The sequence below is a fragment of the Mauremys mutica genome, chromosome 1, assembly GCF_020497125.1.
Source record: "Mauremys mutica isolate MM-2020 ecotype Southern chromosome 1, ASM2049712v1, whole genome shotgun sequence".
NCBI lineage: Eukaryota > Metazoa > Chordata > Testudines > Geoemydidae > Mauremys > Mauremys mutica.
The window spans coordinates 128,129,373-128,153,812 of record NC_059072.1 but is presented as its reverse complement, the minus strand read 5'-3'; the positions used below and the strand labels follow the sequence as shown (position 1 = coordinate 128,153,812).

The 24,440-nt window shown below is 48.1% G+C and overlaps 1 protein-coding gene across 1 annotated transcript in view; it reads right to left on the bottom strand.

The window, feature by feature from the left end:
• Positions 1-24,440, bottom strand: part of ATXN10 (ataxin 10) — a 188,321-nt gene that overhangs the window by 143,069 nt on the left and 20,812 nt on the right. The window lies entirely within an intron of this gene.

Genomic DNA, 24,440 nt, shown 5'->3' with positions numbered 1-24,440 from the left:
TGTGGCTAAATTGGAGAGATTCCAAAGTAGAGCAACAAAGATGAAAAAAGGTTTAGAAAACCTGACTTTATGAGGAAAGATTTAAAAAATGGGCACATTTAGTTTTGAGAAAAGACGACTGAGAAAGAACCTGATAATAGCCTTTAAATATGTTAAGGGCTGTTATAAAGAGGACAGTGATCAACTGTTCTCCCTGTCCACTGAAGGTAGGGCAAAAAGTAAAAGGCTTAATCTGCAGCAAGGGAGATTTAGGTTCGATATTAGGAAAAGCTTTCTAACTATAAGGGTAGTTAAGCTCTGGAATAGGTTTCCAAAGGAGGTTGTGGAATCCCCATTATTGGAGATTTTTACACACAGGATGGACAAAAACCTGTCAGAGATGGTCTATGTTTACTTGGACCAGTCTCAGTACAGGAGGCTGGACTGATGACTGCTCGAGGTCTCTTCCAGCCTCATATTTATATGATTCTATAATTATTAGGGCTGTCAATCAGATTAACTGAGATTAACTGAAAACAAAATTAACTCTTTTTTTTTTTACCGTTAATCACATACCTCTGGGCAGGGAGGGAGGCATCAGCCGCAGAGGAAACTGACAGTGTCCGGTCGCGCGCATTAACCCACTCTGCCTCCGGAGGTCAGGAAGAAAGGAGAGGAGAGAAGTGGCTCCCATCCTGGAGAGGTAGGGACCTGACCCTGCTGTGCCTCCTTTCCCCCAGCCTCTCGCTCCGGGGGGGTACACCTCAGAGAACAGGGTCCTGGTGAGCTGAGGCTCCCTGCACCAGCCTCTCCTCCCCTGCCATATGTCGAGTCCCTGAGGTAATAGCCAACTTCCCTCCCAAACAAGGGCTCGCTCATCTGAAGGGAGCCCACCTAGCTCAGTAAAAGGAGGTGAGCCTGGCAAGCCCAGTACCAGAAACCACCCTTCCAGAAGCAGCAGCAAGACACCTCCCACACCCTCCTCCTGCACAAGTCATTGCTTGCTCCCCCATCCTTTGTCCTCCCCCAGTACTGAATGCAGATTTCTAAGATGAAACGCTCTTCCTCTTCGGACAGGAGGCAAGCCTGGTGAGCTCAGAAACTCAACCCAACAGGAGCAGCATCAAGACTTCACCCTTTTCCTGCACAACAGACACCCCTCCCATCTCCAGAATACTAACTTCCTGAGATAAATCTTACCCCTTCAATAAGCTAAGACTCCTCTAAAGGAGACACCTACAACATAGTACACATAATAAAGGCTAACCTAGCAGCAAGAAATAAAAAAAAAGCCTCCTGCACAATTCATTTCCCTACCGAATGCTAAAATCCTGAGGTAAAATCTTCCCGTAGCCACAGCAAGGACTATGGGGACTTGCAGGCTCCAAAGTTTTACATTGTTTTATTTTTAGTGCAATTATGTAAAAAATAATAATTCTACATGTGTAAGTTCAACTTTCATGATAAAGAGACTGCACTACAGTACTTGTATGAGGTGAACTGAAATACTATTTCTTTTGTTTATCTTTTTCAGTGCAAATATTTGTAATCAAAGTAATAAAATGAGCACTGTACTCTGTCTTCTGTGTTGTAAATGTAATCAATATATTTGAAAATGTAGAAAACATCCAAAAATATTTAAATAAATGATATTCTATTATTGTTTAATAGTGCAATTATTTTTTTAATCTCACAATTTTTTGAATTGCTTGACAGCCCTAATAATTATCTGAACTCTGAAGCTGTTGGGCTTTGATAAACATCCCCCAATATGAAGGCTTATCGAAAGCTATGGAGACATCCACACGCCTTCATCCTCACCCACCATCTATACCCCCAAAACAACAGCCCTTTACTGTACCTGCACTTTTCTTGGAAGGAGGCGCAGTGACCAGCTCCTGCCCTCAGATATGTTTGGGAGTGTACAGTAGGCCATTTTCTTCTGGCCTGCTCTCCCTCTTCTGCCACCTTTAGGAAACGCCTCCCAATTTATTCTCTCGTGATTACTCATTTCTCTCTACCGAGCTTGGTCCTGCCACCCCCAAAGTCCTGCCAGCGATAAGCCACCACCACCTACCCACACAGGCATGGGGGCATATCCTTTACTCCTGCCTCCAAGTCATCTGCTGGATATTTCTCCAGCATGGAGGGTTCTAAGCAGGCACAAACCACAGTATAGCAGGCTCCAGTGTCTCCCTCACCACACCTCCCGACACAGAGGATACATCAAGGCAAGAAGGAAATGTGGGCGGAGCATGCTGTGTTCCTGCAATGCCCAATAAGGACCACGGTCTACTGGCATAAATTATGGCAGCCTCCTGACTACTGCTCTCCTCCAGGCAAAGTCTGGCAGAGAAGCAGGCCACTGGGAGGAAGAGCAATTCTTTTCTCCTTCCCCTGCAATACAGCAGGTGGCCAGCGAGGGGAGCTGCTCCTCAGGTTGCAGGGGAATCAGTTAGAAGTAAAAAGAAGACAGCTGGCACTACCTCCTCCAGACAGTGACAGGGCTGATTCAACAGTTTAGGTTTTAAAACATCACAGAGCAAGGCTCAGGGAACACATTTTCAATCCCTAATCAAGATCAGATTTTCTTAACACAATTGCACTTGAGAGCCACAACTAGCCTTGAGGCCACAGGTTGGATACCACTGCTGTTTTCATAAGATCTAGTTCATGCCACTTATATTCAAACAAACCTGCCTCATCATGACTCTTATTGACATATTTGTGCTAGTGGAGTAAAAGGGGAGTGAAGAGGAAGAAAAGGGCTTATAGCACACTGTGTTCAAGGGTCCACAGAAATACAGGCATTACTGTTCATTTCAAGCCTCAACCAGACTAACCAGAAGCCATTCTAATTAAACAGACATCAGCAAACTCCCATTTCCCTTGTGATCCAAATGGATATCTGTCCACGTTATAAAACCACCATGCATGTGTCACAAATCAACAAGATCTTGGCAGTTCATGCTAGAAAGCCTCCAAATTGTTCTATTTTCCATGATCTTGCAAACAGATACACGGATTGCCTAAACACAGCAACACTGACCAGCAGAGGGGAACCCTCGTAGTGTATCCCACCAATCTACTTATTGCTGCAACCATAGAGTATAAATTCAATTTATTTTTTTCCCCTCCCCAGATTGCTGGATAAAGATTTACATCAACTCAGCTCAAAGCCTCACTGCCCTCTGGTGCAGAGATCAAAAATAATTCTCTTAAGTATCACAGAAACTGATGTAATTTCTGAGATTAAAATATCCCAAGATGTACAGTAAATTGTTAATTTGTCATCCAGTATGACGACACCACACTAGGTTTTAAAGACACTATTCCAAAGTCTGCTCCCAGCTACCCCCATGCAAATCCACTGAAGTCAATGGGGGTCACACAGGTGTACCTCTCTGGGCAAGATTTGGCCTAATGTTCATGAACTAATAATCAGAATGAAGAATGAGTGGAGTTTTACTGTCTATCATCCTGATTTATACAACTCAACCGAAAAATACAGAATCTCCCACTTCTGCACAGCCACAGATAACTTCTCATTCAAGCAGCAACACATAGGGTATGTCTACACTACAAGAGTAGTTCGAATCAACTTAAGTCGAATTTGTAGAATCGACCTTACAAAGTCGACTTTGTGTGTCCACAGTAAGGACACTAATTCGACTTTGTGAGTCCACACTAACGGGGCAAGCGTCGAAATTGGAAGCGGTGCACTGTGGGAAGCTATCCCACAGTTCCCGCACTCCCCGCTGCCCATTGGAATTCTGGGATTTCCCCCCAATGCATGCTGGGGGAAAAAACTGTGTCGAGGGTGGTCTTGGGTAACTGTCAGCATTCAACCGTCACTCCCGCCGGCGGGAAATCAGTTCGCGCACTTTTCCTGTTAGTGACAGCACGGACGCCACAGCACTCCACTGCGATCATGGAGCCCGCTGCGATCATCGCTGCACTTATGGCCATTGTCAACTCCTCGCACCTTATCGTCCACCTCTTCAACAGTCAGATGCTGAGAAATCGGGCGAGCAGGCTCCAGCAGCGCGGTGAGGACATGAAGTCTCAGAGTGGCACAGACCTCTCAGAAAGCACGGTACGCCGCGCCATGGAGATCATGGTGGCAATGGGTCTTGTTCATGCTATGGGACGGCGATTCTGGGCCCGGGAAACAAGTACGGACTGGTGGGACCGCATAGTGCTGCAGGTCTGGGATGAAACACAGTGGCTGCGAAACTTTCGCATGCGTAAAGGCACTTTCCTTGAACTGTGTGACTTGCTGTCCCCTGCCCTGAAGCGCAAGGACACCCGGATGCGAGCAGCCCTGACTGTGCAGAAGCGAGTGGCCATAGCCCTCTGGAAACTTGCAACGCCAGACAGCTACCGGTCAGTAGCGAACCACTTTGGCGTGGGCAAATCTACTGTGGGGGTTGCTGTGATGCAAGTAGCCAACGCAATCGTTGAGCTACTGTTCTCAAAGGTAGTGACCCTGGGAAACATCCAGGTCATCATAGATGGCTTCGCCGCGATGGGATTCCCAAACTGCGGTGGGGCTATAGATGGGACTCACATCCCTATCCTGGGACCGGTCCACCAGGCCAGCCAGTATATTAACCGAAAGGGCTACTTTTCAATGGTGCTGCAAGCAGTGGTGGACCATAGGGGACGTTTTACCAACATCAACGTCGGGTGGCCGGGCAAGGTTCATGACGCGCGTGTTTTCAGGAACTCTGGTCTGTTTAGACGCCTGCAGGAAGGTAGTTTCTTCCCGGACCACAAAATAACTGTTGGGGATGTGGAGATGCCTATAGTGATCCTCGGGGACCCAGCCTACCCACTAATGCCCTGGCTCATGAAGCCCTATACAGGCGCCTTGGACAGTGACAAGGAGCTCTTCAACTACCAGCTGAGCAAGTGCAGAATGGTGGTGGAGTGTGCTTTCGGACGTCTCAAGGGGAGATGGCGAAGCTTACTGACTCGCTCGGATCTCAGCGAAAGCAATATCCCCATTGTTATTGCTGCTTGCTGTGTGCTCCACAATCTCTGTGCGAGCAAGGGGGAGACCTTTATGGCGGGATGGGAGGTTGAGGCAAATCGCCTGGCTGCTGATTACGCTCAGCCAGACACCCGTGCAATTAGAAGAGCCCAGCGGGAAGCGCTGTGCATCCGGGAGGCTTTGAAAGCTAGGTTCATCAGGGAGCGGGGTAACCTGTGACTGTTCAGTTTCTTTACAGAGAAGCTGAACCTGCCCCTGCTTCAGTTACTGTTGACTTTCTTCTGCGGTTACATACCCCTTCACCACGTTTCCCCCCTTCCAACACACGTTTAAAAATAAACTTATTGGAATATTGTTAATTAGCAACGTTTTCTTTACTAATGAATTCGCGTTAAAGGGTTGAAACAGGGACACAGACTGTGGTGGGTAGGGTGTGCAGTGATGTACAGACCGCTTCTACACTCGAAGAATGACAGGCTCCTGCCCCTAGAGCGGTCTGCACTGCCGGAGTGGTTGTTTCACCGGAGACTCCCATCCCTCCTTTTCGGGGTGAGGGGTGTGTGGGAAGGGGGAGGAGGTGTAGGGGGATGAGGGCTCTGGCTGGGGCTGAGGGTTTGGGGCATTGTAGAGGCTCAGGGCTGTGGTGGAAGGGCAGGGTAAGGGCAGCCTGCCTTGCCATTTGTGGATGGCAGGCGCTAGGACCCTGGGGCACCAGACAGCATTTCTGCGGGGAGTCGCTCTACTGTCAGGCAGGTACGGAGCGCAGCGTGGCGGGGGGGAGACCCGTGGGGGCCAGGGCTCGATCCAGGCAGGAGCGGGGGAGAGACCCAGCTCCAAATATAGCTGGAGCAGGGCACCTGCCACCTATGCACAGAACATGAAAAACACCTCCCAGACTGACCAGGGTGCCTAGTGACTGCACTATGTGTGTGTGACCTGCTGTAGATCCTGCCCCCGTGTATGTATCCAGGTAATGGTGACCGTCCTATGCAATTACCAAACCCCTCCCCACCCTTCACACAAAGTCTTCTGTAAAGAAACATGACGGAAACAGTAATGAACAGCAAACTATTTTTAATAATCAACTACACAGTGAGGGAACGAAACTGGGATTTGGGCTTGGGTGATCCAGGAAGGGAAGGACTTCTCAAAATTTAGCAAATGAGAGCTTTTTGGTACTTGAGCACTCTGCTGGGGTGGAGTGACAGTTTTCATGGCCCCTGGCGCACCTCCTTCTTGTTATTTTGGGTGAGGGGGGTATGGGACTTTGTGGCGGGGGAGGGCGGTTGCAGATACACTGCAGGGGGGCTCTGTCCTCCTGCCTGCGGTCCTGCAGAACATCCACAAGGTGCCTGAGCGTGTCCGTTTGCTCCCTCATTAGTCCAAGCACCGTTTGAGTCGCCTGCTGGTCCTCCAGACGCCATCTGTCCTCCCGTTCGCTGTGTGAGCGCTGCTGCTGAGAGAGGTTCTCCCTCCACTGGCTCTGCTGGGCCGCCTCGGCTCGGGAGCAGCCCATAAGTTCTGCGAACATCTCGTCCCGTGTCTTTTTCTTGCGCCGCCTAATCTGCGCCAGCCTCTCTGAAGGGCATGCTGGAGCAGGTCGGGATACAGGTGCAGCTGTGTGATGGGAAAAAGGGATTGACTTCCTTATAAAGATACATTTCCGCAAAGAGGAAACATAGTCTAGTCAGTCTCTGTGAACAAGACCATGCACAGCACTCACTCAGGGAAAGTTCGAATTTTCGGAATTCGCTTTCATTGCCTGGGGGATTGCACTGCAGACCAGACAAGCGGGGCGGGACAGCAGAATCCGTGGAGCAGCCAGGCATGGTAAGCCAAAAACTTTTGGCTGCTTAAAAGTCAATGTATACCACTGTCCTCTTGCTACAGGCAATCCTGAAAGCATAAACTCTGCCCCTGTTGCACCCCCTCGTGTCTGTTCCCTGGGAAAGATCCCTGTATGATGCCACTCTGCAGCCTCCACCACGTGGCTGTAAAGTGACGCTCATTGTTATGCAAAGGAACAGTGAAGCACTCCCAATACTAATAGTACACAAATTACTGTAATTAAATGCAGGAGTCTCCGAGCAAGATCACCCTGAGGAGGGTCACTGAGGCAGATAGAGAGCGCATGCTGCGTGAAAGCCAGCACAAACCAGGGGCCTATGCGGCCATGCTCGTGGAGGCAATGCTCCCGGAGTACCTGATGATAGCCTGTCGCGGAAAAGTGTGCTACCACGGAGCACCCAATAAGGCAGCTCTCCCCAGGAACCTCATGCGGAGGCTTTTCGATTACCTGCAGGAGAACTTCTCAGAAATCTCCCAAGAGGATTTCTGTTCCATCCCCATATATATTGACCTTCTTTTCGCATAGTTAATATTCCTGTTCTGTTAGAAAAAAATGTTTACATGTTTAAAGCACTTACCGACTGATCCTTCCCCTGATTCAGAGTCCGGGGTAATGGCTGGGGAGGGTTGGTAGGGGATCTCAGTGAGGGTGATGAAGAGATCCTGGCTGTCGGGGAAATCAGCGTTGTAAGCGCTGTCGAGTGCCTCGTCCTCCTCATCTTCCCCGTCCGCGAACATCTCCGAGGAACAGTCCGTCGACAGTATCCCATCCTCAGAGTCCACGCACACTGGTGGGGCAGTGGTGGCAGACCCACCGAGAATGGCATGCAGTGCCTCGTAGAACCGGCATGTCTGGGGCTGGGCTCCGGAGCGTCCGTTTGCTGCTCTGATTTTTTGGTAGCCTTGTCTCAGCTCCTTGACTTTCACGCGGCACTGCGTTGTATCCCGGCTGTATCCTCTGAGTGCCAGGGCTTTGGAGACCTTCTCGTAGTCTTTGCATTCCGTTTGTTGGAGCGCAGCTCCGAAAGCACAGACTCCTCGCCCCACACAGCGATCAGATCCAAGACTTCCTGGTCAGTCCATGCTGGGGCCCTCTTTCTAGTCTGAGATTGCATGGACACCTCTGTTGGAGAGCTCTGCATCGTTGCCAGTGCTGCTGAGCTCGCCACGACGTCCACACAGGAAATGAGATTCAAACTGGCCAGACAGGAAAAGGAATTCAAATTTCCACGGGGCTTTTCCTGTGTTGCTGGTCAGAGCATCCAAGCTTGGACTGCTGTCCAGAGCGTCAACAGAGTGGTGCACTGTGGGATAACTCCCGGAGCTACTAAGGTCGATTTGCATCCACATCTAGCCTAATTCGACATAGCCATGTCGAATTTAGCGCTACTCCCCTCGTCGGGGAGGAGTACAGAAGTCGAACTAAAGAGCCCTCTATGTCGAATTAAATACCTTCGTGGTGTGGACGGGTGCACGGTTAATTCGAATTAACGCTGCTAAATTCGAATTAAAGTCCTAGTGTGGACCAGGCCATAGTCTGAATTAAAATGCACGGGAATCCTCTCACCCCACACATCCCTAATCTACCCTTCTCGTCCATTCTCTAACGCAGGAGTTCTCAACCTTTCTTTTCCCACCCCCCCAAAAATGCTATAAAATCTTCACAGCACACCTGTACCACAACTGTTTTTCTGCATATAAAAGCCAAAGACTGCGTTAGAGGGCAGCAAACAGGGCAATTGCACAGGGCCCCATGCCACAGGGGGCCTTGTGAAGCCCGTATGGCAGGACTTCAGGGCCCCGGGCTTCAGCTTTCTGCCTTGGGCCCCAGCAAGTCTAATGCCATCCTTGTGTGGCGGACCCCCTGAAACCTGCTTGCGGCCCCCAGACCCCTGGTTGAGAACCACTGCTCTAGTGCATATGAACTTCTTACCCTCTAATTGTTACTCTGATCTAGCTGTTGTGAAATGAGAAAAATAAGAAAAAAAAGTCAGGCTTGAATAAAGTTTCCATATTCGCTCTATGGAGTAGACAGCCAATCCATGTGTGTTAACAGAGATGCATCAGACTGAAAACAATAATCTTGGCATCTAGTCAACATGACAGTCACTGCTGTACATTACATAAAGCTTAATCTACTATACTAACATTGCAGGGCATGATTATGTCAAAATCTTTTTTCCAGGCAAGGAAAGAGCAGTGAAGCATGGTTATCTGTGCCCGCACACGCCATCACATATAATTAGAGCAGTGGTTTTCAATCTTTTTTTCATTTGTGGACCCCTAAAAAATTTCAGATGGAGGTGCGGACCCCTGTGGAAATCTTAGACGGTCTGCGGACCGCCCCAGGAATCCACGGACCAACGCTTTGGATGGAGCAGCAACATTCAATTAGCAGAAGTTCAGAGTTTAGTTAAATCCATACATTGTCTGTGCGGATGGCATCGGTCCAGTTCTTTTGTGAAAACTGAAGTGGGCATCAGAACTGTCCCCTCACCTCCGCTTTGCAATCTCAGAAGAGAGGCCAAGGTTTAAAGGCCTCATCCAAAACCTACTGACATCAATGGGAGTCTTCCACTGATGTTAGTGGGCTTTGGATCAGGTTGTGAATGAACATGAAAACTAACCTCATCCTTAGAGATCAGGTCAGGATTCAGACACTTAATTGCAGTGAAGCTTGCACTGCTGCAGTCCTTGCTGTAGATGTTCTGTGTATAAACAAAAGATTTCAGTCTCCAGAAAAGTTTGCCCACATTTTCCTACAGACAGTGCAGCTGCTCTAGTGCTAGCAACAGAGAAAGCAGTGGTGTAATCAAGGCTGAAGTATTTTTGCTGTGGTTATGAAAACCTGCTAAATTATCATGAGCCAACAGTAAAAATGCCCGAGCCTTGTCTGCAGCTTACACCATTGTTAGCTCAGTTGCAGTTGTACTTTTGCTGGAAAACAGGTACAAGGTTTTTGACTGCAGGTGCACCCAGAAACTGCTAATCTGGCACCTCTAAAAGGCACTAAAATTCACTTTCAATTTGTATTTCAATACACCAGCACAAAAACATATATAATGGTTCTAAGAACAAGCAGATTAACTAATCATTAATAGGGTGACCAGACATCCTGTTTTTAAAGGGATAGTCCCATATGTAAGACCTCCTGCAGGTGTCCCGACTTTTTCTTAAAAACGGATCCCTGCTCGCCAGCCGCCCGCCCACCAGCGGTGAGTGGGGGGTCCAGTGGCCAGCGATGGGGGTTGGTGGTGCAAGGCTGGTGGCGGGGCGAAGATGCAGTGCACAGGGCCAGCCACTCCCCTGCTGGTCTGGCAGCACAGCCCCTGGTGCGTGCCGGTCTCAGCCAGCAGGGCCCCATCCCCCGTCCCATTTCTGTCTGGCACTGGCTGCGAGCTGCAGTGGTTGCTGAGTGAAGGCAGATGCCAGCCGGTTACCTGTCACCTCTGCTTCCCACCCATCAGCCCTTTATGGCCTTCCCCTCTCACTGTCCTCTCCCTGCTTTGCCCCCTTGCCCCCCCCACCCCCAGCCCCCAAGTCCCACTGCCCCTCCATATCCCCCCAGCGGGGCATGTCCTGCTCCCAGCACTGTGTGGAGAACCATCCCCTGGTCGGAGCGCTGAGCTCACCAGCAGCCTGGCTGTTAGGCGCCTTCCTTCCCCCAGTGCCTCTGGCTGGGACGGCGTGTGGCCCAGGAAAGCCCAAGACCCTCCAGCCCAGGGCACTGGCCAGGAAGCGTTCCAAAGCCCCGCACAGTGCTGGCATGAGGACACCTCACCACCCCTCAGCTAAGCTCTGGAGTGGTGGGGGGGGGGGGGGGAAAGCAATTTCCAACCTGTTCGCACCCCAAACCTGAAGGCTCCTCAGCAATCCCCCAGGCAGGGACTTAGAACCCTATTCACACACACCCCAGCCCTGGGTCCTGCCCCCGGGGAGCACGGAGCTGCTCTGTCCCCTAGGCACCCTTCCCTGCTGAGCCACCTCTCTGGCCAGGTTTGCTGAAGCCCCGGCAGTCAGATTCCCTGGGCCCTAATGCACAATGCATCCTTAGGGCTTAATCCCTTCTTGCCCACACTGTAGCCCGAAGACAGGAGGCAGCTGGGTTATGTTGGTGGCCAGCAGTAGCCTTGAGGTGTTAGCTGCCTTTCGACACTGTGCGGGCGCGAAGGGACAAGCTGCTTCCAGCCACACGGGAGCAGTGGGAGGGGCTGGAAGCAGCTCCAGTCCCTTCCCTCCCACACAGCACCGAAAGGCTGTTGCTGGCCACATTCTGGTGTGAACCCTGGCAGAAATCTGGGGAAGGGGGGGGGGGACGGCATGTGACCCCACCACCACATATCACCTCGGTGCCAGGTACCAAGAGAAGTGGGTCCGGAGCAACGGGAAGGGAGGGGCAGGTCCGTCAGTCACCCCTGCCCATGTGAGAGTGTGTGTGTGTGTGTGTGTCACCCGTCCCCGTGTATGTGTGGGGGGGGAGGGGGGGAGGGGTGTGTCACCCCTCCCCAGTGAACCCTAAAGCCTTAAAGATAAGAAGGTAAATAAAAAGAATCCAGCTACAAAGTATTTCTTTTTAACAGGGGCTCAGTCAACTTGATGTTAATTTGAATGTTTGTACAATTGATTGCTGTTGAACTTGCTTGAATATGAGTAATTTTACCAGGTGTCCCATATTCAGCATGGGGAAACATGGTCACCCTATCTATCAAGCAAGAAAATTAAATATAACGTGCTAAATCATAATACCATAATTAGGGGGAGGAAATGCTTTAAAGAAAAAGGGATTTTTTAAGTAGTACAACTGTGGAAATATGTAACTAAAATGCCAATACAAGTTTACTTTGACCAGATAGTTTAATCAACTGATCTTTAAAGGATACACACTGCAAATGCTACGAAGACCAAGAAAATCCCAATATTATTTTTACAGATTGGAAAAGCATGAAGGCCAAACACAATACCAATAGCTCAAATAAAAAACTCATGATGTTTATATAAAATTTTGATGAGTATAATATATTCATCACACTCCCACAATTATTCCTTGAAAATAATACTATAAATATTATTTTGACAATGTAATTATAGTTTTTGCTTTAACAGTGGTAGCAAAGTACTGGCACCAATCCCCTGTCCAAAAAGTCTAGATACACAAAGCAAAAATCACACGTGAAAGTTGGCAATCCTTAAGATTAAGGCTGTCCCTTCATTATGCGACTAAAAAGTCTGCTAAAAAAAATCTGGTTTACTTAGGTTATAAGTAACTTAACTGTGCTACCAATAGGCAAAAGGAAACCCCAAATACAAAAATAAAAGGGAAAGCAGTTTAAAATATTCTCTTCCCGCTTGTGGAAATCATCCAACTGCCCTTTTAGGATTATTCACTGGGAATCTAATCCTCTAAGCTGTGGGTCAGTCAGTAACCCCTGTCCCCCACTTCGTCACCCCTGAATACAAAACTAATATAGACACACACTTAAAGCTGAGTCACTCAGTTGCAGTGTCAAATCTCATGAATTGTTAGCAAAACAAGTAGAATGGTAAACATTTTATAACACACCCATCATCTCTCTCTCCAGACAATGGAAATCAGGATATAACTTGTATGACTCAAGCAATAAATTTGCAATTTAACAGCTTAAAGGATTTGCTCACAATAAAAACAACAACAAAAAATCCAGTGTTTCTTTTCTCCATGACCCTTCATAGACATTGATAAATAAATAAATAATAATAATATATAGGAGGAATTTCTGTGGGAAGGGTCAAACTATCAACCTGAGGAGGGTAATTTTGCTTAAGTTCTCAAATAAATAAAATTCAGTAGTCACTGAATTTGAGATGCACCAGGAAGTATAATTTACAATTGCATAATCCTTTACTATACTCGCACTACAATCAAATACTTAAAGCCAAATATTCACATGTTCTTTATGAAGAGAGCGCAAAACCCAGATCTCAGTTTAAGGCGATAAAAAATACAGGATTTCTTAAACACATAGTGCTAGATCCTCACTATGCTATTCTGGTTTCTCTAGTAAATTTTTGGAGTTTTTAGCAATACTTTAAAATATATATTTCCCCACACACAGAGCTAGAGTTAATCTCTCTCTTTAGAAATAGGAATCGGGGGAAAGAAAGAAGATATCAGGAAAGCAGAAGAGAGAGAGAGAGAGAGAGAGAGAGAGAGAGAGAATTACTATAACAAATCAATGAAATCAGAATACAAACGTTTCTGAAGAGCGGAACAAGAACTTGGATGATATTGAATAGAAACACACAATATGACTAAACGACCAGCTTCTTCTTCAACTTTTACTTCATGAGTGGACTACTTCAACTCAGATTTACATAGCCCACTCTAAACTCCTCTTCCCAGCCAACTAAAATACATTGTACAACCAACCATTCCAAACGATTAGCAAGGGGGGGAAGAACAAGTTTTGTTTTGTTTTTTAAATGGGCACCTAAAGTTAAGCCCCTAAATCCATATTTAGGCACTTAAGTAAGTAGCCTGATTTTCAGAAGTGCGGAGCACCAGCAGCTCCTATTGGGTGACTGCAATCTGTCATGAATTCTGCAAAATTTTAGGCCTTAAAATCGTTTGCAGTAATGGAAACATCGAGTGAATCTGTTTACAAACATGTCTGTTACTTTCAAGAGTCAGAGAGAAAGCTGACAAATCCCATATAGTACTAATAGTTTCAGTAAGGGCTTGCCAGTTCTGGTATTCATCTGATCCTCAAACTCATGTATCAGTTTTTTCCAGATCTCATCAGAGACAGATCCCCAGTCCAGATTTCAGATTCTGGAAGCTTGCAATACAATGCCTTGATGAACTCTCATGTCCCTTCCCAAACAGGCTGCTGAATTTTGCTGGAAAACCATAAAACCGGTTATGGAGGAGGAAACATATGCTACAAAGAGAAAAAAGATTTTCTACTTGGCCTTTTAACAAGGATCTTTACTATGTCTGGTATCTTCATTCACTAACATACTGAACCATTTCAGAGCTGTTAAAGAGATTGGGCCTGCCTCAAGTTCCATTAAGTTGTCTGTCACTGGCAAAGTTTTAAATCAAGATAGTTTTTCTAAAAGAGATGCCCCAAGAATTATTTTGAGGAAGTTCTATGGCCTGTGTTATTTAGGAGGTCAGACAAGATGATCACAATGGTTCCTTCTGGCGTTGGAATCCATGAAAGTTCGTCTGGCAGCTAGATCAGCCTGTTGTCCTATCCAGTTCTCTCAGTTTTTGCACACACAATAGTAAAGAGGTTGTTGAGATGGGTTTCTTTGTTGTTTTGTTTGTTTAAAAGTCTACTATGAATTTTCTCACTTAACCTGCCCTGTGGACTTAAAACTTATGCTTCCATGGAGTCAACTTTTGAACCTCTTGGAGCATGCCTGATTTTATCTTTCATAGAAAACAGCAATCAAAATGACAAATCACATCAGCCTGAAGAGTCAATGAGATGCATGCCCTGATAACAGACCCCTTCCTTATATAGCATTTCATAAATATCAGGAAGCACTGCACCCACATCCTACATTCCTACCCAAAGTAGCTTTGGTCTTTCATCTAAATCAGTCTGACTGTCTCCTTAGTTTTTCCCTAGATCTCAGACATCACCAGACAAAAGCCAATCCACTCTGTAGAGATGTTAAAGGGCCTTTCACTATTGCCTATAGCAGGGGTCAGCAACCTTTCAGCAACCTTTCAGAAGTCTTCATTTATTCACTCTAATTTAAGGTTTCGCGTGCCAGTCATACATTTTAATGTTTTTAGAAGGTCTCGCTCTGTCTATATGGTATAACTAAACTATTATCATATATAAAGTAAACAAGGTTTTCAAAATGTTTAAGAAGCTGCATTTAAAATTAAATTAAAATGCTGATCTTACGCCGCCGGCCCACTCAGTCTGCTGCCGGCCTGGGGTTCCGTTCACCTAGGCCAGCAGCAGGCTGAGTGGGACCGGCGGCTGGGACCCCAGCTGGCAAGGGGCCGGCAGCCAGAACCCCAGACTGGCAGCAGGCTGAGCGGGGCAACAGCCGGGACCCCAGACTGGCAGTGGATTGAGCAGCTCAGCCCGCTGCCGGTCTGGGGTCCCAGCCCTGCCCACACAGAGTGGGTATCTACCTTCTCCCTGGTTCGAGCCCATTCTCTTCCTCTTTCTCTGCACTGAGCTGAGGGTGGGGGTGCACTGAGCACAGGGCTGGGGGTGAAGGAGCAGGCTGGGGGTTGGGATATAGGGTCTGGCCAGGAGCTAGAATGAGGGAAGGGGCTCAGGGTTGAGCCAGAAGGTTTGGGTGTGGAGCGCTTACCTGGGCAGCTCCCATTTGGTGCGAGGGGTGCAGGTGGGAATGTGGGGGGTGCAAGAGTCAGGGCATGGAGTGTGTGGGGGCTGGGTATGTGTGGGGGTGCAGGAGTCAGGGCAGGGGGCTGGGGGCATGTGAGGTGGTGCAGGAGTCAGGACATTGGGTGTGGGGGGACTGGGTATGTGTGGGGGTGCTGGAGTCAGGGCTGGGGTCATGGGGGGTGCAGGGGTCAGGGCAGAGGGCTGGTGGATGTGGGGAGTGCAGGGGTCAGAGCAGAGGGCTGGGTGTGTGTGAGGGGGGTGCAGGGATCAGGGCAGTGGCTTGAGCGGAGGGGTAGGGCGGGGAGCGGGGTGGGAGTTGGGGCTCCTGGGCTCTGGGAAGGGGCTGGTGTCTGATGCTTGCGGGAGGAGTGCTGGGAGCGAGGACTCTGGATTCCTAGGTTTCCAGCTGGGCTCTAGTTGTTCGAGGGGGTGGGGAGCAGATGAAGACTAGGGCTCTGGAGTCCTCAGTGCCGGAGGGGAGCAGGGTCCAGTGACCTGGGGTGGGGAAAGAGGCACGACCCAGATGTTCCCAGGGTCCAGCAGGCAGCGAGCCACAGCCCCCAGGCTCGGGTTCGGGCTGTGGGACGCGGCTTGCCCCAGTACAAAGCCGAGCTCATCCCGGCACTGGAGCTCCAACCCCGGGGCAACCTGCCGAGTCCAGGGAGCAGGGCCGGCCATGCTCGGGGCGGGCGGGCGCACGGCGCAGCTGGGACCCAGGACCCTTCCCCACTTACAGGCTTCCCGGGCCACTCCTGTGGAGCCAGGTCCCTCTTCCTGCCTCCACCGGCGGGGCCACTTCCCGGGGCCGCTCAGACTCCGCAGACACCAGGTAGCGGTATGGACACGCTAACCCAGAAACACAACCTCCAGCCGGAAGTGACGGAGGTTAGGAAAGCATGTGCAAATGCTGGCAGGAGGGGTGGAGAAGAGCGGGCCGGGACCAGCAGGTTTTTTAATGGCACACTGCTGCCTGCTGGGGTCCCAGCCGCAGGCCCCGTTCAGCCTATTGCCGGACTGGGTTCCCTGGCCTATAGGATTTTTTTTTTTTAAATCCACATATTTCTTATGGTTTTCAAAGCATATGGTGGCAAGACCAGGGAAGAAAACTTCTTTCTTCAGACACTGTCCTTGGGCCCTTACTCCTTATATATCCTGACTCAAGATGTTCAATCTGAGGGTACGTCTACACTACGGGACTATTCCGAATTTGCATAAACCGGTTTTGTAAAACAGATTTTATAAAATCGAGTGTGCGCGGCCACACTAAACACATTAAATCGGTGGTGTGCGTCCATGGTCCGAGGCTAGCGTCGATTTCTGGAGCGTTGCACTGTGGGTAGCTATCCCGTAGCTATCCCATAGTTCCCGCAGCCTCCCCCGCCCCTTGGCATTTCCGGGTTGAGATCCCAGTGCCTGATGGGGCAAAAATCATTTTCGCGGGTGGTTCTGGGTACAGCCTCACCCCTCCCTCCCTCCCTGACAGCGGCAGACAACCGTTTCGCGCCTTTTTTGCTTGGTGAACCGTGCAGACGCCATAGCACAGCAAGCATGGACCCTGCTCAGCTCCATACCGCAATCGTGGATGTTTTAAACACCTCGCGCACTCTCGTGCAGTATATGCTGAACCAGGACCTTCGAACCGAGGCGAGTAAGAGGCGGATACGGCAGCGCGGCGATGACAGTGATGAGGACGTGGACACAGAATTATCTCAAACCGCGGGCCCCGGCGCTTTGGAGATCCTGATGGTAATGGGGCAGATTCTATCCATTGAACGCCGATTTTGGGCCCGGGAAACAAGCACTGACTGGTGGGACCGCATTGTGTTGCAGGTGTGGGACGATTCCCAGTGGCTGCGAAACTTTCGCATGCGTAAGGGCACTTTCATGGAACTTTGTGACTTGCTTGCCCCTGCCCTGAAACGCCATAATACCAAGATGAGAGCAGCCCTCACAGTAGAGAAGCGAGTGGCGATAGCCCTGTGGAAGCTTGCAACGCCAGACAGCTACCGGTCAGTCGGGAATCAATTTGGAGTTGGAAAATCTACTGTGGGGGCTGCTGTGATGCAAGTAGCCAAAGCAATCACTAAGCTGCTGCTACGAAAGGTTGTGACTCTGGGAAACGTGCAGGCCATAGTGGATGGCTTTGCTGCAATGGGATTCCCTAACTGTGGGGGGGCGATAGATGGAACCCATATCCCTATCTTGGCACCGCAGCACCAGGGCACCCAGTACGTAAACCGGAAGGGGTACTTTTCAATGGTGCTGCAAGCACTGGTGGATCACAAGGGACGTTTCACAAACATCCACGCGGGATGGCCAGGGAGGGTTCATGACGCTCGCGTATTCAGAAGCACTACTCTGTTTAAACGGCTGCAGCAAGGGACTTACTTCCCAGACCAGAAAATAACAGTTGGGGATGTTGAAATGCCTGTCGTTATCCTGGGGGACCCAGCCTACCCCTTGATGCCATGGCTCATGAAGCCATACACAGGCAGCCTGGACAGTGGTCAGGATCTGTTCAATTACAGGCTGAGCAAGTGCAGAATGGTGGTGGAATGTGCATTTGGCCGTTTAAAGGCGCGCTGGCGCACATTACTGACTCGCTCAGACCTCAGCCAAACCAATGTCCCCTATGTTATTGCTGCTTGCTGTATTCTCCACAATCTCTGTGAGAGTAAGGGGGAGACCTTTATGGCGGGGTGGGAGGCTGAGGCAAATCACCTGGCCGCTGATTACGCGCAGCCAGACACCAGGGAGATTAGAAGAGCACACCAGGAAGCGGTGCGCATCAGAGAAGCTTTGAAAACGAGCTTCATCAATGGCCAGGGTACAGTGTGACTGCTGTGTTTGTTGATGAACACCCAACCCTCTTGATTGACTCAGTCCCTGTAAGCAACTCCCCCTCCCCCTTCGAGTATAGCTTACTTATGCAAATAAAGTCACTCTCATTTAAAAAGCATGAATTCTTTATTGATTCATTATAAAAAGAGGGAGAGAAGTAAGGGTGTGCTTTGGGAGGAGGAAAGGAGGGATGGAGAAGGCCATTAAAAAAATAAAATTCAGAGTAACGACATCCTTCTGGTTGGGCTGTCCACGGGGGTGGAGTGGGCGGGTGCACGGAGCCTCCCCCCACGCGTTCTTACACGTCTGGGTGAGGAGGCTAAGGAACATGGTGAGGGGGGAGGGTGGTTATACAGGGGCTGCAGCGGCACTCTGTGATCCTGCTGCCGTTCCTGAAGCTCCACAAGACGCCGGAGCATGTCAGTTTGATCACGCAGCAGCCCCAGAGTTGCATCCCGCCACCGCTGATCTTCCTGCCGCCACCGCTGATTTTCCTGCCGGTCTTCCTGCCGCCACCTCTCATCTCGGTTGTCCCTCCTGTCCTCACGTTCATCCCTCCTGTCCTCACGTTCACTGGCCTCTTTCCTGTAATTTGAAACCACGTCCTTCCACTCATTCAGATGAGCTCTTTCATTGCGTGTAACTTCCATAATATCCGAGAACATCTCATCTCGCGTCTTCTTTTTCCTCCGCCTTATCTGTGCTAGCCTTTGGGATGGAGGAGGGACGCTTGAAATATTTGCAGCTGCATGAGGGAGATAAATATTTAGAAAGATACATTTTACAGAACAATGGTTATACTCTTTCACAGTGAAAAGCACTATTCACCTTACATAGCACATGTGATTTCCCTACAAGGTCGCATTTTTCATCTTAATAGTGCCTGCTTGCAACTCTTGGGTTACAGATCTCAGACACAGGTCCAGGCATCAGGATTCAGCTTGCATGCGGCCATGGTAAGCCACTGTCTCAGTGATTTACCCCTCCCCCCCCAACGCATGGCTAATACCACGCTAGCTCCCTGCTAATCAACAACCTTCCCCCTCCCCCCCACCCACTGCTTGTCCGGTAGCTTGGGGAAGATCGCCTCGCCGGTGACCAAACAGAAAAGATCGGCATTTCACTCCTCCCCTCCCCCCGCTTCGCTACGTGCAGGAAAGTGTTTTTTTTAAGCTGCTGCATTCCACGAACCCAGTAGAAAAATGGCCACCCCCCCTTACTTAAATTCCTGATTTCTAACCAGGTTATCCTGAACGATATCACTTTGCTGAGGATAACAGAACAAGATAAAGAGCGCATGCTTCTTGAATGCCAGCAGTCACCGGGACCATACGCCGCTATGCTTTGCCACGCAATGATACCTGATTACTTGCTACATGCATGGCATGGTAAAGTGTCCTACCATGGTGGGCGGAACAAGGATGCCTTGCCCAGAAACCTTCTGCAAAGGCTTCTGGAGTACCTACAGGAGCGCTTCATCGAGATGTCCCTGGAGGATTTCCTCTCAATCCCCGGACATGTTAACAAACTTTTCTAAGTAACTATACTGTCTGCGAATGCATCCCAAGTCCTCAGGGCAAATCAATCATTAAAAAAGGCTTGCTTAAAAAACACTGTTTGCTATTTGCAAAGGTACACTCACCAGAGCTCCCTTCCATGGCGTCATTCTCTGGAATAGTTGCTTGTGAGGGCTGGGAGCAGGGTAATTCCGTCAGGGTGATAAAAAGCTCCTGGCTGCTGGGGGTCACGGAGTGCTGTGTGCTCTCTGCGAGGTCTTCCTCTTCTTCTTCCTCTTCATCTTCCCCGTCTGACATGGCAGAGATTACAACCCCCACCTCGGAATCCACGGTCAGGGGTGGGGTACTTGTGGCGCAGCCCCCTAAAATTGCATGCAGGTCATCATAGAAGCGGCATGTTTTTCGACCTGCCCCGGACCTTCCGTTTGCTTCTTTGGTTTTCTGGTAGGCTTGTCTGAGCTCCTTAACTTTCACTCTGCACTGCACGGAGTCCCTGCTGTGGCCTTTATCCGTCATAGACTTAGAAATTCTTTCAAATACTTTTTCATTTCGTCTTTTGGAACGCAGTTCTGTTAGCACTGAATCCTCTCCCCATATAGCGATCAGATCCATTACCTCCCGAGCGGTCCATGCTGGGGCTCTTTTTCGATTCTCAGGAGACTGCATTGTTAACTGTGCTGATGAGCTGTGCGTGGTCACCTGTGATGATGAGCTCTCCACGCTGTCGAAGCAGGAAATGAATTTCAAAAGTTCGCGGGGCTTTTCCTGTCTACCTGGCCAGTGCATCCGAGTTGAGAATGCTGTCCAGAGCGGTCAGTGGTGCACTGACCACTGACCGCTCCCGGAGGCCAATACCGTCGATTGCGGCCACACTAACCCTATTCCGATATGTTAATACCGATATTAGCGCTACTCCTCTCGTCGGGCAGGAGTACAGAAACCGATTTAAAGAGCCATTAAAATCGATATAAGGTGCCTCCTAGTGTGGACGGTTGTGGCGTTAAATCGGTTTTAGGCTCCTAAAACCGATTTAAACGCCTAGTGTAGACCAGGCCTGAGAGACAGCATGTCTGCAGCCGTGACCTTACGCTACGGTTACCAGTTTGGGCACCAAGAGCACATGCACTGCAGAAATAGAGACTCATCCATACAATCAACTCAGACAACTCCAGTGATTAAAGCCTTAGTTAACTCAATGAAAAATCCCTGACACCGTTTCATTATCTCTCCTCAATTTAATTTGCAGTTCTCTCCTTCAATGGGAGCTGCCATCTTAGCATTTGCTACTTTAAACTACTTCAACTGTGACACCTATCAGCCTTAAATCCAACCAGGTGAAGTGCTATGATCATTAAAAGCAACAAACTATGCAAAACACAAACACTGTAGCACAACTGTGCATCAACACCTTGTACTCATCTAGCTTTTAAATTCCCTGAGTTTGTCGTCTTAGTGTTTCGCCTCCTCAGAACAGGGACCCTGCCTTACTCCAAGTTCTGCACAGTGAACAGCAAACTGTTAGGACTCTATTACACCTTCAGTAAATGTAGGAGGAGAGGAACTGGGGTATAGTCTAACTGCAACTAACAGCATGAACTTAAAGGGAAAAGTTTGCAACATCTAATTAGGAATCTGTGGAAAGATCTCTAAAGGAAACTCATGAAAGTCACTTCAATAGCTATACATTTTTAAAAACTACACTGGACAAGATGCTAAGAAATTCTTAGAGGGATAGATAGATAATGAGTGGGGTTGGGTAGCCCAATAGGTCTTTACCATCTCCAATAGCTGTGTGTTTGAATTCGCCAGATATGTTTGTTTTAAGAACTGTTGCAAACAAGATTCCGTGGGTCTTTGGAGAATCACCTGATCTTTTCCAGACTATCCAGGCTATCTTCATAATCTGTGTGATGATGTACAACTAAGAGCGTGACTAAACAGACACTATTTTCTCCACTGGTTGTATCTATCTGCTCATTGTGAGGGGTAGATTAAAATGCAGAAGAATATTGCTATGTTGTTTCTACTCAAGAAAAGAAACTGGAAAACAGTGCTACTTAAAGGTCCAGGATATTTGGCAACTCACAGGGAAAACTGGTGATACATCAGAAAAAGACAATGCTTTCATCTAAATTATGCCTGTGGAATCTCACCATGGCCCCTACGTAAATAGTACCACACACTTAAAAAAAAGGGAAAAATGTTAATATTCACATAGCTGAGAAGATGCAAAGCAAGTCTGGATTTAATCTAACCAGTGTTTAACACACAGCATTTAACATGGCATTTCCTCTTTTTGCTGTTTTATTCATTAATACATCATTAAAACAACCTTTTTCCTCCCTACCCCCTCCCTGCCCCCAAACCAACCACATTGGTACAGTATTTGCCAAGGATACTATATATATATATTATATATATATATATATATATTACTTCAGTGTTTTTATCCATTACAAATTATAGTACATTCTGAACTTTCCTACTAATATTGCCATACCACACTGAATGACTTAAAATAGATACCACTGGATGAAATTGGAGTGAAAACATACATCTTAAGGCTGATTATTTAAAACAGACTTTTTTGGTTCCTAAAATTCATTTAAGCTACATGATACAGTTTGAGGCGTGTTTTCATAGTGGAATCAACTCAAGAGAAAAGCATTAATTATAATTGAATTCTTCATCCTGCGAGGTCTGAGGTTTATCTACACACACACTTCGTTTGCAGCAAGCTGAGGTGTAAATCTAGAGTGCATTAGCCTACCACACAGTCGTAATCCTGGTGGACCCTACTGGCACACTAAACGTTCCCTAATGTGCTTTAATTTACTCCAATTCTAAAGTAGGTTATATCAAAGTGCACTAGAGAACTTTCAGTGCTAGTCAGTAGGCTCCACACAGACTGTAGATTCGTATCCCAGTTTGCCAGAAACTAAGTGTTTGCGTAGACAAACCCTTAGATTCTGTGCTTACATTTTATAATGATTCTGAAGGAGATGTTGCTAAAATAACATCCAGGGCCAGATTTTCAAAAGGCATTTAGGCACCTTAAAGATGCAGAGAGGCACCTGAGTAGGATTTTCAATTGCAAAAATGTATTTTAATGGATTTAGGTGCCTAATCTGCTAATCTTTGAAAATCCCACTAGGCACCTATCTGCATCTTTAGGCCCTTAAATACCTTTGTAAATCTGGCCCCAGGACATCATTGCAGTTATGAAATACGACAAGACAGCCCATGAGGGAGAAACATATCTTCGATAATTAGTAAATGTAGTAATAAAAATGATGGAGAAAATGTAAATAGTAGTATGCTAAACTGATTTAGGTTTATGTTTAATCCAACTAAAAGCTTTACCCAGAGTAACAGCCCTTCTCTTCACAAGCATTAAGTAGGACCATAAATGCTGTATTTTGTAAACACATTCTACTCATGTGTTATTCCTCAATTTTCACTTAGCCAGCCTACTGGGAAACTACATTGTTCTAAGGGTTAAAGACACTTTTTCTCATCTCTCTCATTCATTTTCATGGGCAAATCCTTTTACGGGCTAATTCAAGTACAGTACTTAACCCCTGATCACATTTTTACACACACGCACACACAGAGTTTTCAGATTAGTCAATGTTATATAGTATTTAGCAGTCTCTCTCTCAGGGTTAGTATTCCAATTTTGTTTAAAATTCAAACTCCTCATTCTGCAAACCCATATGCTGATATGTGTATTAAGGTTAATAAACCACAAAGTAGATTATTACTCTAAATTTCAAGGGCTTAATAATATGGTTTTACAAATTTAAGTATTTCAGCCTCATTTTTCCACCAAGTCAGTTTTCTGGATTTTTTGGATGATGACGTCTCACTGCTGTTTCTTGTGATCTAAACAGCAGCAAGGTAGCATATGAACATCACAGCACATACCTGGAAGTAACAAGCACCATGCCACACTAGAGTGAGAGTCCTCCCAGCGTTCACAACGCTTTTTGCAATGAGTGCAGTAACACTCACAGCCACTGCAGAATTTGGCACACACACACACACACACACACACACTCACAAAAAAAGACTCCCTCCTTTCATGACCCTATTAAGGTGTAGGAAAGGATGGTCCTCTCTGCTTCTCTATGCACACTGTTCTCCCTGTTCCTCTGAAGAGGTTAAAGGTGGCAGGTGCTTCCCCCAGGGGTCAACCCTTTGGTCCTATCGCTCTCTTGGATAGGGTCTATGGGCCTCTGTCCTGCCCTATAAGGTTTTGGCTCTCACTGTTTCCCCCAGTTCTGCTCTTCACTCCATGGCCTGTGACGTGGTCGGGTGTGGAATGTAGTGTTCCCTCTGGTCCCAAGCCTCTCTCCCCGGCGCCATGAAATGGTTGGAGGTTCATCTCCCATGTTCTCCCAACTCCTCCCTTCCACATTCTGTGGAGGGTTCTCCCCTCCCTGGCTCCTCCTCTACTCCACATAAGAATGGGGGCTCTGGTACTGCTCCCTTCACACAGAATCCCTGCGAGTCTCACTAATCTTTCCCTCGCCCAGCAAGGGATAGAACAGTGGTGGAAGTGGGCAAGGAATCACCAACAGGGAACTGAAGTACTTTGTCTTGACCTTACATCATAGCAGTCTTGTGGGAAAGGTCTCCTGGGGTCCACTGCTCCTTTCCAACCCGATGCAGGTGTTTGAAGAGAAGCCACTGGTGGCACTAATTCCACTCCCTTCACAAGAGGAGAGGAGAGAGGAACAGCAATCACAGGAGGAAAGAAAACTACCCATCCCTCCAAAGGGAAGAAGGAGACAATGGAACAGACTGGGAACCAAATGTTTTCTCTCCCAGCCTTCCTCACCACCACAAATGGCAGAGTTGGTGACCCTACTCATATATACACAGAAAAGCAGGAGAAGA